Source organism: Gadus morhua, chromosome 22 (assembly GCF_902167405.1).
Source record: "Gadus morhua chromosome 22, gadMor3.0, whole genome shotgun sequence".
Lineage (NCBI taxonomy): Eukaryota > Metazoa > Chordata > Actinopteri > Gadiformes > Gadidae > Gadus > Gadus morhua.
In genome coordinates, this window is record NC_044069.1 from 10271672 (window position 1) to 10287772 (window position 16101).

Here is a 16101-nt window from a genome sequence, read left to right on the forward strand (position 1 = left end):
TATGTGAGCATGAAAAGAAGCATACAATAGTACAATCAATGACACTTCTTCCCAGCACAAATTAAACGCTGGCCTGGAGGTTGTTCCCTTTTCATACTTGGAGGTCTACATTTCTGAGTGACCACATGTCCTTTAAAAGCATTTGTTAACAACCTCCTTGATTTTCTGGTTCAACTTGTTGAAAATCAGCCATCGCCCCTTGCGGTAGAATACAAATAAAAACGTTAATGTAATCAATTAAGATGAGGGAAAGGACTCATCAACCTAAGTTCAGAAGGTAGCAGGAAAATGGAATGTTCCCCGTCTGTATGAAGCATCGGTCTGCGCGGTAATATATTTGTGTAACTTAGATCTGTGATTTCCTCCCACGCCTGGGCTCATAAAATGAAGGTTCACATCTCAGCGTAAATAAATAAATAGCTTTATAGCAAGCAAACAAATATAGAATGTTTACGTTACTGAAGCCTTTTTCATTCCCCAGATGTTATTTATCACGCCTCACTAACCAGAATGTATGAAAACATTTACAATTTAGATTGTCATCTGAAATTGCAGGACGCAACATGATTGCATCTAGAGTTGACACTGGAGTCGCAGCAGAGAGAATACATTTACTGCCATTTCAGAGACATATCTTATCACGGCTGCGTCAAACAGCCAGAACAGAAAACACAGTGCACACTTTTCACACACACACACACACACACACTTTTTGCAGACTTATTCTAAAAAGTAGAATAGAGACAATTCGGAATTACACAGATTAATGATGCACACTAAAGACGATCCAGACTGAACTCCTAAAAAGGAAATGCGCCTGCACTCAATTTCACACATGTGCAAACACATGTATGTGCAAACAAGAGGCGCCCCACCTACACACGTGCGAGAAGCGTGAGATAGAGTGAAAGGCTTGGGCACCAAGAGGCTGGTGTAGAAATCCACACCAGGGAGTCGAGTGGGGACGAGGTTCTGATGAAAACACGGGGGGAGAGGAAGAGCGATAGAAAGAGCGATAGAAGATAGATGGCTGCGTCTCCCTCTTTTTGGGTGGGAAACCTTATTTCCGATGTTTAAAAGCATGGAAACGGCTGCAACAGGTGGCAGGTAGTGAGGATTGAGGAGGCGATCAAAGGGCTGTATGTAACCCAGAGGTCCTATTCTTAATTCTAAGTTCTCCTCTGCTTCTTTATATGGACGGTCGGGGTGAGGAATGCTCTGATGCTCTCCTGGCTTCGCTCTCCTTCTCCTTCTACTGAAATCCCTCTGAATCCATCACACACAAAACGGTCTAGAAGACACACGTTTGCTTGCATCACCGGCACCAGCACAACCCCTCCGCCGTCCCCTCGCGGGCATATTGGCAAACATCTGCTTATCAACACCCAAAGAGTATAAATAACAGGAAGGACCAGCGGAGAGGAGGGGAGGGGGGTGAGACAGTGGGCTGCTGGGGAGGGTCGGTGGTGTAGGGCGAGCAGGAGGGGGGAGGCGGGGAAGCAATGGTGGCGAGGAGCTCTCGAGGCGTCGCGAGCGCGTGATGCAATCCAGGTTGTCTTTCATGCAAGAGCATTGGAGTCAGCTGGGGGTACTCAAGTCACCACACTTCTGGCTGGCAGGGCGGAAGGAGACGAAACGAAAGGAGGAAAGAAGGGGCGTTTTAAGCCGCGATCTGGAAAGGCTTGAAGCTGAGGAAATGGAAAAGGGACCGTCCCTTTGGGATGATCTTGTTGGCGCCGGGGGAGTCGGAACGTGTGTCCTTGGTTTGTACCCCACGAGGGGGGGGGGCCGAGGGGGGGGCGATGGCGGCGGAAGATACTACGGCGCTACTGCGTGCATCAGAAGTATACCCAGTTTTTGAGTTGTTTTGTAGATACTGGGGGCTTCATTCGATCCCTGAGTGCTACATATGGAGCACGTGTGGAGTGAGAGAGAAGGAGTTAAATGAGGGGATGAGGGGGGGAAAAGGGGTCTCAGGGGTTCTGAGCCTCAGAATGCACATACTTTATTCACGCATGTAACCACGGGGTCTTGTTGCTTTAGTAATAATTATATTAACAAAAAATAAACAGCCTAGGTTTATCGCTCTCTCTTTGTTCAAATAATGTAAAAAGAGTTACATTTATCGGATACATAAGAAAGGCTGCATTTCCTTCATATTCTATTCAATATTCAACTTATGAAAATGTGGGTGGATACCGTACAGTTTGTTCTCCAACTGAAACAACAGTGTAGGTAATTTGTCAAGATGAGCCAAAACGATCCATAGGAGCATGCGTTGGGACAGCGCCCTGTATCGACTGGTAGAAAAAGCAGTCATAAGTCACCTATGTCAGGTTACTGTTTGACTAAACAAGATAGATGACATGAGTTTTATTCTCATTGAAAAACATTTTAATTTGGGCGCTTAAATGTGTTACGATAACATTTCTACCAAGACATTTGTATTTTAGATCCCACATCTTCGCTCAGTGAATGTTTGATGACCTTAAGTTTGTTAAGTAACTCAAAGTTTTCGATGGTTGCCATTGTGATCGATCTGGACACTGCTTCCGCTGAAACCGCACAGCGGGTGCAGTTGTGTAGTCGTCTGAGTTGTTATTTCATGTAACTGATTTACAGTTCTTTCCTTAACATAAAAACAAAGATCTTCAAGTGACCCAGAGATGACCCAGAGATTGCTTTGCTCCACCAAGGTTTTATGTTTTATAAATTCTTTGTTCAACAAGAAAAATCATTACAAAGGCAGCCACAAAAGCCACAATTTTCAAAAGAAGACTCAAATTATCAACACGGGGCCCATTGACCTACAGCAAGTGAGGAAAACACTGTTCAAGAGGCACAGAACGACTCGGGAGGGAGAAACAGATGTCTAGTCTTTTTATATATGAATCAGGGGGTCAGGAGCGCCGATTTGGAGGCTACAGCCCGACGGTGATAAGGCCCAATCCCATTTCTACCCCTTACCCTTACCCCTCCCCCTTGTTTTGAAGGGGTAAGGGGAAGGGGGAAGGGGGAAGGGGGAAGATGTAGAAATGGTATTGGGCCTTAGGCCCAATCCCATTTCTACCCCTTACCCCTTCAAAACAAGGGGGAGGGGTAAGGGGAAGGGGTAAGGGGTAGAAATGATGACCTAGGGGTAAAGGACACTTGGGAGTGACCTGGAGACCTGGGGTCTCCTTTGTATGAAAGATGACCTCAAGGACACACATTATTATCAATTAAGGGGCTGTGGCCCAACAAGAACTCACTCACAAAGCATCAGCAAATCTGCAATTGAAATGAAAATAAAAGGTGTTGCAATAAATTAATCTAAATTAATTGGAAAGAGATGGGAATTTGGCCGTTATACCCAACCAAGGGGTGCTCTTTATGAAAGGCTTGAGACTCTCTGCTAAAGAGGGCCCATTCGTAGTCCTGTAATTATCACTATCTGTTGTTGTACCAACCAATAAATCGTATTTTCATCGTCATCGCGCCATGAACAGGTGCGATAAAAATATTGCAAAAGACTTCCTTAACTGCGATGCTCAAGCAATTTCCCAAGAGAGAGGGCTGTTCTACAGAATATCAGCACGGCTGTGAATTGATCATAGGTTAAGAGGTTGAAGGGCTTCGTACTGAGTCATAGTCGTGCAGATATTCAGTATACCAGCACTGTGGGTGCCATTTTTTCGATTAAACTTGTGAGCGGAAAAATTTAATTTCGATCTCGATTTAGATTTTAGCGTCAATCGATCACAAAACTAATACAAGTTTTCGATGATTATTTTTTTAATTATTATTATTATTATTATTAAATGTTTTATAGAAAGTGCAGAACAGCTGGATACATATCTCCTGTACATTATTTTAGATTTGAACATTTCCTTTTGACCATTTTGTTTATTTCTTTAAGTCTAAATCTCAAAGTTCTCAGTTACAAAGTCATTTTTTGGAGAGACATGCTGAATAAATACATCATGTTTTCAAACTCGATTTTTTTTTTTTTAATAATCTTGATTTCAATATTGACCAAAATAATCATGATTATGATATTTCCAATAATCAAGCAGCACTAATTGAAAGTGCTTTGGGCTGAGAGTACTAGGAAGGAGGGTGGTGGGTTATGACCCGCTGAGTCTTTGTGGTACTTTTTTAGTGCTGCTGTTGCCTATAAGTGTTACGATGATGGTGTACAGTTGTATCGCAACAGTTTTTTTTTGGATACTATCTTGCGGAATGGGGGAAAAATGGAAACAACTTCAAAAGTATGTCACATACATCAACATTGATGTATTAATGAATGTATTAAAAGAACGTCACCCATCATAATCCCATTCATATGCTAACTGCCATTCCCCACTCTATTTTACACTTGGATTCAAAAGTCAAACCAGTTTATAATTGAATCCTATGAACAAATTTGTGGGAATTGGATAGAGGGAGGACCATAAGCTCATCTCCAAAAGGCTATATGGGGTTGGAGGTTGAAACCATCCGTCTTTTCGCTGGCTCACTTGTTATTGGAAAATGCTGCCTACGCGTCAAAACTGATACAGAAACGGTTGACGCTATTCTGTCGTTTATTCGTTACGTGCCTGATGTAAAAAGACCTTGAGTGAATGTCACCGAGATTTCCGTGCTGCTTCTGTCCTCTCGTCTGCTCTCTCTAACAGGCAGGGCTCAGGCAGCTCCTCCACACACACACACACACACACACACACACACACACACACACACACACACACACACACACACACACACACACACACACACACACACACACACACGACAGGTGAAGTGAGTGGTGATGGGTGTTTTGAACAGTGTTTTGAACTGTTTTCCCCAACCCCTGCATCATTCCAGCCAAAAAGTTGCAGCTTTCTGTGTGAAAATGTAAAAAAAATATCTCTCTGAAAGGGTGTATTCGCATTATTATGCTATTATATTATCGTTATATCAGTGGCATAAAATGGTCCTAAAATGACAATAATATCTCAAGTATTTCTTGAACAATATATACGTTTTCATCGCCATCTGTTACCGCCCTCATAAAATAACATTTAAAGTAACAGCTCAAATGACTACACAACGCAAAGACAACGGTTAAAACAACATGCAAACTACGTCGTTTAGGGGGTAGCGCCGTACACGTCAATCACCATGGCAACGGAAGAAAACTGAAAATAAAATGCAAATTTGTCCCTAGAAATGTTATCATTGCATTTCATTTCCTAAAAACTATATTTAAATGTTGCATTTTCAACTGAGAAGTTATTCATTTAATTTTGGAAGACAGACACTTGGCATATATGTCGTGGTTGCTGTTTCATCAACCAGTGTATAAGAAGTTATTCCAGCGAATGCTCATACTGGTCATTTTGGTTCATATTAACTAATGACTTATAACCAACTGTTGTTGAGGATGGACCATCACATGTATGTTGCCACTGTGTAACCAAAATATCCATAATGATCACAACTGTTGTTAAAATATGCATTTGGACAAGTCATTCTCATGCAAATCATAATTAGCGTGCCGCTTGGAGTGCGGCAAGTTGGTGGTTACACAAATGACTTACTATGCAAATTAAATTCCACTTAAAAATGTATGGCAACGATGAGAATGAGTAATGGTCAACACTTGGAATTAACCCAAATATTATAGGCCAATATATACGTTTATATTACCATCCTATGAAGAGCTCTACATGCATTGTTTAAGAGCTTGACTCTTGGCTCTGACTGCATGCCGTATATCATCCACTCTAATGGAGGGTTTCTACAGTAGTCAGAAAGGGACTGTGCCAATGCATTCTCTTTGTGGCTGCGCATTGTCGATCGAACGAGAAGCACGCAGGGCGGTCTGTCTTGTTGTACGGTTGCAATGCATTTTCAAGTCCATCAAAAGTTGAAGTCATCCAAACTTCATAGCCTGGGAACCAGACGAATCTCGCCGGCTCATGTTTCATTAGATCTGCTGATCAGGTCGGGCCCCCCTTCCCATGCAAAAATAAGACCGACCAATCAGAACCCCAATCACAGCTTATCTAATATGACGCTGGAAAAATACAATGACATGGCATTTTCAACAAAATAGCTGCCGCTGATGTAGTTTGCGATTCGTCTAGCGATGCCAGGCTAGTTCTACATCAATACTGCATTGTGATTGGTCTGTCCATCTCATACCGAGCAGAAATCCTTGTGTATGGAAGGGGGAGCCAGAACTTATCCGCAGAGCAAATGTAACGCAATCTTGCGAGATTCTTCTTGTTCCCGGGCTACAGACCTGACGGGGCGTGCTAAGCAATCACAGGTATCTGTTCAATTCAGTAGCTCAGCTCCTAATGCTGTCGCTCCAAGGGTGCAGATTCGGTTGGCGTGCCAACGTATGAATAGAAGCCATGCCCTGCATTGTATTGTATTAAGATCGCACACACTCGGGGACAAATAGGCTCTCCAAGCCATCTGTCAAACTCGACTTCTTTGCAATGGTACTATGCACAAAGCGTTACGCACACCTACTTATCGGAGTTTGGACCGACGCTGTTTGATGTTCATTTTTAAGGTCCTTTTTCACACTCAGCGCTTTATGTAATCTGTGAAAAGGTAGTTACTCGTGGGATCGCATGAGAGTTGAGCAAAACAAAACTTCTTCCTCGTGAACACCTAGCCCTTGATGGGTCCTCTCTCCCCCTTTCACAGGCAAGCCTTCTGTGGTGATCCCACAACACACGTGACGCATGCCTGCACATCTTAACTGGCCTTCCAAAAATCCTGGGCTGGGATCACAATCCACCATAGCATGCTAATACGGCACTTTGTTTGCCCGCGCCCAGACTGACAGCACCCCCGTCTGTGAAATAGATTGCCAAGTCTCGGCGACTCCGACGGAGGGAGGCAAATCTCCAGCTCTTCTCTATCTCACATCGGAGGCCATTAGCTGTCACCGAATGGAAAGAAGACAAAAAAAACGGTCTTCTTTTCAAAAGCCCAGGCTTCATGAAATATTCACCCGGTATCCTCAGAAAAGGTGTCTGCGCACGATAGGTCATTTAGGAAGGTTTTATGTGCCCACCGAGACCACCTCCTGCCCTGCACGTTGGTGCGCACCCCCACGCTCACGCATACACCTTGCTTGCAGCTATGACCTATGCGTTCTCAGAGAAGGGAAAAGGCCATCATCGACCCTCAGACTTTTCACGGGTGATCCCATCCCTTCGTGAGCAGAGCGGCCCATGTGTCATTCTGTGAGGTGTTTATTTTGACACCGCACACCGTTGGTTTTACAAGTCTATCAGTCTCCACACATTCCTCCTTTTATGTGCCCTGCTTTGGTCCCGTGGATTAAAGAACGCACGGGGAGAAGCGGAGTGTCTGAAGCATCTCTCTCTCTCTCTCTCTCTCTCTCTCTCTCTCTCTCTCTCTCTCTCTCTCTCTCTCTCTCTCTCTCTCTCTCTCCTCTACCCCCCCCCCCCCCCCCCTTCCACAAATGGCGAGTAAACAACTCCAGCAGATCGGCATTAGGGCTGATCCCTCGCGCAACACAAGCTGCCCACCGATATCAAGGGGAAGGCGCCAGACGAAGGTAAATAAACAAGAACCCGGAATGAGGTCAATGAATTAGGCAACGCCCACATCAAGCATGCATCATCATCAGAGGCTGCCGGAACACACAATCAATCGCAGCGTTTGCCTTATTACATAAACAACAACCACCCCCCCCCCCCCCCCCCCCCTCCCAACCCGTCCACCCACCAATGTACCCACCACCTGACGACCCCCTGCAGTATCAAACAGGCAAGAGCGAACAAGCAAATGACATACGCAGGCGGTGTTCAGAGGAATGTGTAAGCAGCCGATTTCAATCTCTACCTCCTTCCGGCACGTAATGAATGCACAGAGACCCCTGGTGGGAGACGGGGGGTGGATGTGTTGTTTAATACAGACACCGGCGGCCCCCTGCCATTAGCCTGGATACCTTGTGCAAGGGAAGGGAGATGTAAAAAGGGCCACAGGGCTGTAATGACTTCGGCTGTGTTCAGTGTTGAGTGGAAATGTGCAGGAAAAAATATACAAATAAACAGCATTTTGTTCCCAAGTAGACACAGAGGGGACGGAGGAATTAAATCATGTTTGTCACTGGAAAAAAAGGCTTCGGACATGATCACATCCCACTAATGGCCTGCCTGTGGCTACGAGCCACTGCCTTATAACGACGAGTGAGAGGGGGAAAAATAAAGAGAGGCCGTGTATAAATAAATAACCGACAAAGCGCCTGGCTCCAAACGCCTGGTAACGCCATCATTATCTCTGGTGGAAGTCTAGCTCACTCTCTCTGCCTCTCTCTCTCTCTGCCTCTCTCTCTCTTTCGCCTCACTCCCCCGCTTCTCGCCTCGCTGGCGTGTAACGCAGACTGCCGGCGACGCCCTGTTGCAGAAGGCAGGACGCGGCGGCCGGGGCTACGCCGGCGAAGGCTTCAGCTTGCGTTAGCGTCACGGCTCCATGGGTGAACGCGGGGGTTGCGCCCCCGAGAGGCTGAGCACAAGGCCCCCCGACGGTGCAGTCGACCCTGGTTTGATGTGCCCCCTGTGCGGCGGCCTTTTTTGTCGTTTTTACCGCCGCTCGTCAAAGCTAGGCGGGACGGGATTCGGAGAAAGATGCTAGAGCATAGCGGGTTTTATCAATAAAGCGTTTCTTGCGCGAGGCTGCGTTTGTGCGAAGGTGCGGTCTGTGTGTGTGTGTGTGTGTACTTTCCAACCGACTTATGTCTGGGTGCCCTGAGGCTATCTCCGACAGAGAGAAGGTTCCAGAAGGGAGGGAGCGTCGAATTAGGGCTAACCTGGCAGCTAATGCTTTATTCAGAGAACAAGCCGACGACGCAACAAAATGAAATCGCTTACTCTTTTCTCGCTGGGTGAAAAAAATGTAAACGGATATGTGTTTGATGTCTTTACGTGTGCCTGCACCACACACACACATACACTTGGATGCAAAGCAAAGTTAAATGGTCGCACCAAAGCATCTGGGCCTGTGGGGGGGGGGGGGGGCTCACTAATTAGCTGCTAGCTGATCCATCTGGGCAGAGACACACGACCCCAATTCACACCGCCCAAGTTTGGGGAGCTCATAAGAAATTTATGACATTCCCCTTTCGCCCTGGTGACATCAACCGAGCAGCCTATTTAAAGACAGCCTCTTTGTCTTTGCTAATTAGCCGGCCGGTAATTAATTGTCAACTGACCCGCCGACAACGTGAATGAGACCTTAAATCAATCTCTCGGCGGATCTCGGGTTCTGTCGGTACCTAGCCCCCCTCCCTGTGGAGTCACTTATTGTGTGAAGGTTGGGTACAGTGCTCAGTAGATTTCCTTGAAAAAAAATACCTGAGTGACACAGGACAAAAGTTCTCTGAACGCCGTGTCTTAGAGGAATCCAGCTTGTTGAATAATTTAGCGAGGTCTTCACTTTTAGGCCCGAGCCTAATTAATATATGAATCATTCGGTCATGGCGGTTCCTTCTCACACCCCATCAAGTGCACATAATAAATGGCCCCGGCGCTCCCGATGGGGTCTGGACAAGGGGTCAGCGGGTCTTCAGTGCGGGGGGTCATGGAGAAAGGTTCGCTGTCTTTGGACTCCCTTCCCCACACAGGTGGACATAATGACGCCCGCCTGTCATTTTTGGATGGATGTGCGGCAGTGGGCAGCGCCCCAGCTGGGCCTCGAGCCAGAGATTGGGTTATAATAATGCTCTTCTCCAACCCTTAGGGGGGGTTTTGGGGGGGCTGCGCTCTCCAGCGGAGCTGAAGTGGATTCCTGGTGGAGCATTAGGGGAAACTTTATCCGCTTCTGACATTGTCAGCGAGCCGCAAGCTGCGCGATGAAAAGCGGCTTCATTCTGAGAAAAATAAATGGACTGCATTTAGCGCTTTTTTGAAGCAAGTGGCTACCCAATCGCCTCACATTCACCCATTCACGCACACATTCCGACACCGACGGCGGCGTCAGCCAGGCAACGCGACAGGCAGCTCTTGGGGAGCAGTTAGGGTGAGGTGCCTTGCTCAGGAATACCTCGACCCTAGGAGCTAGGAGGAGCCGGTGATCGAACTTGCAACCTTGCGGTTACCAGCCAACCCGCTCTACCTCCTGAGCTACTGCCGCTGTTTTTCCACCCGTTTGTACTCTCTGTGACGGTAGGAAAGGGGATGGGAGGCCCACCGCGGCTCAGCACGGCAAACAAAAGTGCCTTGATGAAAGAGCCGTGGTCCGAGGTCGCGCGCCAATAAAAATGTCAGTTTAATTTAGGAAGTGGAAGTTCAAGTGGTTCATTTTTTTAATCTCACATGTATTAAAAGAGCGCCAACAGGGCCCCCGGCTCTTCCTACACAGAAAAAAAAATCTAATCATGCAACAAAGCGGTGCTGCTGCTGCTGCTGTGGCACATTTTAAAGCGCCATCACACCAGTCCGGTTTAGTCAGACTGATTAGCGACTCAGCGCCACAGGTGAGGTGGCTGCTGTGTCTGCGAATCACGCAACGTCTTTGGCGTGAGCTCCTGCAAGCCGCTCTGTCGCAGCATTGATTAGCCTGCGGTGGCTAACCCCAGGGTGTGTGTGTGTGGGTGCGTGTCTATGTGTGTGTGTGTGTGTGTGTGTGTGTGTGTGTGCTGGCAGTGGGGCGACGGGACGCGGACGCTGGTAATCCCAGGCTGATCCGACCCTGATTGAGGTAACAGCCAGCCTCGTTGTGGCGCATCGCCTGTCCTGTTTAACGCTCCAGACGCATTAATGCAAGTCATGCATGGCGACCAGCTAATCCTAATGCTCAGCCCAGTGTAAATAAAACACAGCCCTGGAGGCTGGCTGTGTGTGGCTGTGTGTGTGTGTGTGTGTGTGTGTGTGTGTGTGTGTGTGTGTGTGTGTGTGTGTGTGTGTGTGTGTGTGTGTGTGTGTGTGTGTGTGTGTGTGTGTGTGTGTGTATGTGTGTGTGTGTGTGTGTGTCGAGGGGAGGAGAATGTACATGAGGTAAATGTGATACAGAATGCGGGGATGGCGGGCTGTGTATTGGCGTGCGCATCCCTGTGCACTTGTGTGCGCTAATGGAGATCTCTTTTCCCAAGTTGGAGCGGCGCTCGCAATCACAGACAATGTCAAGCAAGGATACATCACAATGACCCAATTATAATTCAAACGGGCAACTTGTGTTTGTGTGGCGCCCGTGTCAGTACATCTGTGTGTGTGCCCCCTTGTGTAGGCGTCGGGGCGAGTGTGTGTGCGTCACTCGCACAAACAACACTGTGAATGTGAATGTGAACGTGTGGGTTTATATATATATGTATTTCTATGCGTGCGCTCAAGAGTGTGTGTGCATGGGCGTATGTGCATGTGCGTGTGTGTGTGTGTGTCCCCCCGGTGCGTTGCCTCCCCGACTTTGTCAGCAGTATGGGTTTGACAGGGCGTCGCAGCAAAAGGACAGGCGATATTACTGGCTGTTTGTTTGCCGCATTTCCACCCCTGTCGCTCTGTCACTCCGGCTGAGCGTCAGGAGAACGGTGCTGACCGAGCCCCTGTCAAGCCCGGGCCGAGGCCAGGGACACGTCTGACTGATGGCCCGGACAGGCAAGAGGTGCAGGCTGGCCCAAGGTGCAGGCAGGGTTACAGCCAGGGGCATCAATTTGTGTGTGTGTGTGTGTGTGTGTGTGTGTGTGTGTGTGTGTGTGTGTGTGTGTGTGTGTGTGTGTGTGTGTGTGTGTGTGTGTGTGTGTGTGTGTGTGTGTGTGTGTGTGTTTATGCTTTAGGTTTTTGTACAAGTGTACGTGTTCCGGAGACATTTACCTTTTTCCTTCTCCTCTGTTTTTAATTGCGCTTTAATGAGTTTTCAGCCTCGGCTATTAGGAAATTAACGAATGCGCGGGTTTGGGGGTAAACGTGTTATTTGAGTTTTGAGGGAGGGCTCTCTGGTTTTAATTGGTCACCGCTCCAGGCGTGTCCGCCCACCGCTGCCATCCCACACGCGATCGATGGGAGCGATCCTTTAATGAGGAGCTATCGACGGGGCCGTGGCTCGGGTCCCTGGTGGCCAGGCCCGGTCGTGGGAAACTTTTATTTGCACGGCTGCCTAAGTCCTCCCATGCAGGCCCCACATGGGTTACCTAGGGGGGGGGGGGGGGGGCGGAGAACACGGCAAGCCCTGGGCCTGCTCCCCTTGGAGGGACTAGCAGCCCATCACAACGACGGGGAGGTGTGGGGGAGGGGGTGGTGGTGGATGGTGGTGCAGAAGGACATCCATACGTGAAAAGGACGAATCCGAAGATGATCAAGCGACAAACATAGACAAACGCTAAGCCTTGCGTCTGCGTTAACCTCCCGTTTTACATTCATGCAAGCTTTCAAATGCTTCACTCACACGCACACGTGTACTGTATGCTTTGTGCGTGCGTGCCTGCGTGCGCGCATGCGCGCGTGCTTGCGTGCGTGCGTGCGTGCGTGCGTGCGTGCGTGCGTGCGTGCGTGTGTGTGTGCAGTGCACATAGCACGTGCGCACAAACGCGCTCATCCGCCTAGATGGGGGGGGTGGGAGGGGGAGAACGCAGCCTGGAGGATAATGAGCAGGGAACACCGTTTGTCTTCCTCGGTTGCCGTGGCAAAGAGAGGAAATGAGCGTCGGGAGCGCTCCTGGAGTCTCTTCCCAACGCTCCATTCCTCACGCAGCAGACGGATGGGTTCTACAAATAGTCCCCCGTTCCCAGAGGAGCGCCACGGTCTTTGAGTGTGCCACCGTGCTCCTCCGATATCTCCACTCTACTCATTGGGGTTAACCGCGGTCCCGGGGAAGAATAACATAACAGACTTCCCTGCCGGAATAGAAAAAACCAGGGGTGTCAAGTTTGTTTAATCAGAAGTCTAATAAGTCAGGATGAACTAGAAGCGCTTCAGGTGAGTCACTGTCTCGGCTCGTTTCATGGTGTTTGATCACGGTTTGAGGTTCGGTACTGTTATTACACTATTTTCACATTTATTAATCCGAGTTAGGCTCACTTCGGAATTAAATGCTTCATTCCTTGTCCATGCCCTAACATGAATGTCTGCCCTAACATGAAAGAGTACCAAATATACAGTTTATACTACGGTATAAAAAAATGTAATAAAGATGAGTAATACATCCCACAAAATAAACCAATAGGCAAATAAAGTGCAATAAACTTAAACATGTGTTTAAATCCTGTGTCTTCAACTGCACACTATGGCAGTAAGAACGGTGCCACTGCAAATGGCTCAACGCTTTTGAGGTGCTCCTATGAGTTGAGGGTATTCAGTCGTTTATCAATGACTTTCTCTGACATCACATTTATCCACATGGCGCTCTCAGACTTCAATGACACTAAACTGCTCGCTCTTAATGCTCACCATTCTCTACCTTAATGTTCTCCACTGCCCACCAATCACTGACGTTATCAATAGTCGTCAAGACTCGTCATTGTTACTGGCTGTCTGCATAATAAAGTATAATTCCTTCACGGTTCACGCTAATGAAAAGCAATTTGTTTGCTAAAATAATTTTATCTCAAAGCCGTGCCGAAGTTCACCCGCACCGAACCACGCATGTTTACGCCCCCAAACAGCTTCGTCCCCTACGGTATGTACTGTATCTTTGACAGGAATCATTACTACTTCTAGAAGACTTGAGTGGTTAGGGTATTTGACCCCCAGGCCAAAGGTTCTGGGTCCAAACCTCAATTTACTCAGACGATACCAGTAGGACGCTCTTTAGGCAAGATGCCCAACTTATACTGGTGCATTAAGGACAGATACCTGGAAAAGACCATGCCTTCAATATGGTTGTCAAATTTGCATCAAACCGATGCATCAAAACGACAGGCATGTGCTGCCTACTTAATCACATCTGTCTAGATATTCAAGGATGATTAGATGCAGTTGTATGAGAGCCATCGTACAAATAGATGATAGATTTGTGAGCGATGGTGGCCAAGGGAAAGCCGATTCACCATGGGCAACAGACTGTTGCATCTTGACATACTTCCGCTACTCGTAGGCACAATGATATTTGGAATGTCACTGTGACCGATCGTTTATGAAAGTATCAGCAGTGATTGACTATGCAATTTAAACTCATTTTATAAAAAACTAAGAAATTGCCGTTAGAGAGAACAATCAACGGCTAATTTTCTCCTTTTGCACCCAATTTCAAATAAACTGAGGTCCATGATCTCTGAAGCAGGACTATAATTATTGTCAGCAATTATCTGGAACATTGTCACTCTGTAATTTGTCTGTGTGAAAACTTTATATTATACTTTACAATACGTGACACGACCTTCTGCCACAAATGCAGTTTTTTCGAAAACAAACACACGTTTTCGCATGTGTTTCGCAACAGGACATTTCAGGGTTATTAGTGAATCTCTATCTGTTCTCATTTAGCAAGTTTGTGTCCCTTGCTGAACAGAGGCTGAGAGGTTGTTAAAGCATACTGTTTTACATAACGCCACAATGACTTGCACTCAGCGCCCCGCTGTTAACATCTGTTCAGAAAAATAACTTATTCAAAAGGCTTAATCGTGGTTATTTATTTGGATATTTTTGTTCTGTGAGAGTGAATAAAAATGTTGTGGAAAAATCTCTTTTGATAGAAAGGGGTCACGTTATGTAACGGATGTTAACAAAAATAACTTGTTAGAATCTTCGTTTGATATCTCTTGTCACGTAAGAATACATTTCTGGGGAAAAAATATGAAATGCTAGAGGCGGCAGAAGCTCAGGGTGTAGAGCAGGTCATCTGGCAACAAGGTGGCTGGTTCGATGCCCGTGTGTGGAGGCATCCTTGAGCAGGAAACCAAACTCTAACCACTCATGCCCAGCACTCATTGTACGTTGTATGAAGAGTTGAATGTGAGGCACGATTTGTACTTTACATTTTGAGTGGCCACAATTTTTTGAAAGTGCTATATAAATGCAGTGTGCAATCAAAAGTGTTTAATGTACCTACAGTACGTTCAGGATTTTCGACAGCATCACCCCTATCACATCGACCAACCCCGCCTCGTTGACAGGCACTTGATGCTGGGTAAACTCTTCAGTCCATCCTACACTTGGATACATTCAATTTAAGAAAGACAACAGAGGCCATTCCAACGGATTGCGTCCTCTTTCAAATGGAATCCTGTGTCTAATACCCTTACATCCACATTTGTCGGATTGGATATTTGCAAAAGGAGGAATAATAAATAAAAACACAACCACCTGCGTGGCAATGTGACATTGCATCCACTCGAGAGGCAGTAATAGCAAAGACAAATCCGATGTGATTCCTGCATTATCTTGACAAATGACCTGTTCGCGCAGAGATTTAATGGCCTCCAAAATGGACGAAATAGTGCTGCACAGAACATTAATGAGGAAGGTGTCATCCGTCCTAAGTGTGAGCGCTCTCTCTCTCTCTCTCTCTCTCTCTCTCTCTAATGAATGCACGTCCTCACCCAGACGGGGACGCGGCAGGGCTCTGCAGCTGGAGACAGTGACTGAGCTTCTATCTGCGCTATTGGAGGGGTGCTGGTGGTGGGGGGACTGGACGACAACGGGGGGTCTGTACCTCGCCACCACCAGCACACAACTGGCCGGCCCTTCGTGCTTGCTCTTTCCCCAGCCTCCCCCTCGTCTCTTCCTCCTCACCTCGTTCGCCCCCTCCTCCTGCTTGGGTGACAGAGGTGATCCTTGTGCGAGTGCTGGGATTTGACTGCTGTGTTTACAGCCACTGACCCCGATTGCAATCCCCCCCCCCCCCCCCCCCCCCCCCCTACCCCCCAACCCAGACCAGACAACCTCTATGTAAATCATGCAACCCCATTTGTCCTTTGTCTTCCTAGTCCCTTCTTTTGCTCCATCTGTCCATCGTTCTTCCATGCCGCTCCACTCCACGGTCTAAGAACTTCTCTCCGTTGCCTAATCTCGTATCATTCATGCATCATGGCAGTTGCCCATGGCACCCCCCCCCCCCAAACACACACACAGTCTGGAGACTCATTCAAACACAGTGTTTGTGTGCTTTGTTTCTCCTCATTTCAGTTTGTTTTTCAGTCTGCAGAGCGAGCGCCCCTCT

At 47.3% G+C, this 16101-nt stretch overlaps 1 protein-coding gene across 1 annotated transcript in view; it reads right to left on the minus strand.

Moving 5' to 3' along the window:
- The window catches only part of ptprua (protein tyrosine phosphatase receptor type Ua), a gene marked incomplete in the record, with an annotated part of 118550 nt that overhangs the window by 88357 nt on the left and 14092 nt on the right, over window positions 1-16101 (minus strand).